This window comes from Ambystoma mexicanum, chromosome 6q (genome assembly GCF_040938575.1).
Source record: "Ambystoma mexicanum isolate Mex_15411 chromosome 6q, UKY_AmexF1_1, whole genome shotgun sequence".
Taxonomy (NCBI): Eukaryota; Metazoa; Chordata; class Amphibia; order Caudata; family Ambystomatidae; genus Ambystoma; species Ambystoma mexicanum.
Genome location: NC_090937.1, coordinates 499,475,044 through 499,476,763, shown reverse-complemented (window position 1 = coordinate 499,476,763; position 1,720 = coordinate 499,475,044).

Genomic DNA, 1,720 nt, shown 5'->3' with positions numbered 1-1,720 from the left:
AAATCACACATAGGTTTACTATAGATATATATATGGGGCAGCAATCACCCAAAGGGTGACAATACAATTCAAAAATAAGCAAAGCAATTGAATTCACTTATACTAATGCAGAATAGAAACACAGGAAAGAGAACAGTTTGTTTTTGTGCAGAGATAGCGTTTAGGTTACTATTTCCCCCTGCAAAATTCTGTTTAAATACAAAGCAATCCTACACCAATGTGAGTAATCAACAGGTATTCAGGAGTAATAGACAAGGTCTAAAGTTTATAGGCAAACCTCCCTCCCAAACAAGAGTGAAAACCTTATTTTGGCAAATGACACTTTGAAAATGGCTTTGTGAAATACTGCAAAAGGGTGCAAAAATACTTAAATGGAGACAAGTTCTAAAGAAAGCAACACTAATCAGGTCCTAACATACATGAGCTATAATAGAAACAAAAATACACACTTTAGATCAGGATGGGATGGAAAAAACACTTTAAAATGGGGAAATGACACATGTAAACTTGTGAATTTTGCAAATTTGCGGGAAACTTTTACTATGCGATGTTGAAGACAAATGGGTCAATTACACTGTTTTGTGATGCGGTTGAAATTTCATTTCTACCTTTAACACTTTAACACTGAAGGAGTTATAGAGGTTTTCGTGAGAGGCGTTTTTGCAAAATAGGCGCGAAAATGAAAACAGAAATGCGCTTTTGAAAATGACAGATGGTTTGATTACACTATATTATGACTATGAAAAAGACAATGCCACATATGGATCTTACAGTGACATGATCAGTGTAACCCGTCCCGTTGTGGATACTCTACTTCTTCCTGGGATTTACTTTGCTTTTACTTTGATTTTCAATGACCGTCAGCTCTGGTTAATGAATTCGATTTGGTCTAATGCCAGCAAGGCATCTCTAGCGGGAGTGGATCCGCAAGGCGGTTCTGATCAATCAGGATTGCACCTCAGACTGGATTTGGAAGGGCACCTTCTGGTTACTGGACACGGTAGATAGCAGATGTACGTTTTCAGCGGGCAAGCCTTAATGGTAGCAAGCCAAGCTGAATCATAATTAAATCCCTTCAAGTTTGGGATGTTTGCAATTGGGTCAGGCTAGCAATAATTTTCAATGCTAGAGTCTGGATTCTGCAAAGAAATCTGGATCTTTCAAAGAATTCTGGAGTCAGCTACACGATGAAGATTTCTGCAATGAGGTGCTGAGCGGACATCTGGATGGGTTCTGGAAGCAGTGTGTCTGGAAGCAGTCTTCTGGAAGCAATGTGTCTGGAAGCAGTCTGTTCCGGAAGCAGTCTCTAAGTGTAGTGAAACTCTTCTATTTATCCATTACAAAGTTTATGGCATGGGCAGAACTTCAAAACACCCACCCATGGTTGTGAGTGTCTACAGGCATGTGCTTTGTTTTGGTTGGCAGTCTGAACAGAGCTGTCATTTTATGACAGGATTTAGGAACTCCCACCTGGATTTTTACCCAAAACATACTTTTTCACAAATGTACATTTCTACCATTATGTACCCTCATAAAATTGGACACATAGGGCCTCATTACGACCCAGGCGGTAAATTACCGCCTGGGCCGTGACTTTACCACCATGGCGTAAACTACGTTTACGCCATGGTGGTTGGCGGACTTACCGCCCCATTCCGACCTTGGCAGGGCGGTAAGTCCCCAATCCCCATTTACCCTTCCCCATTCCCATTTTTGCCCC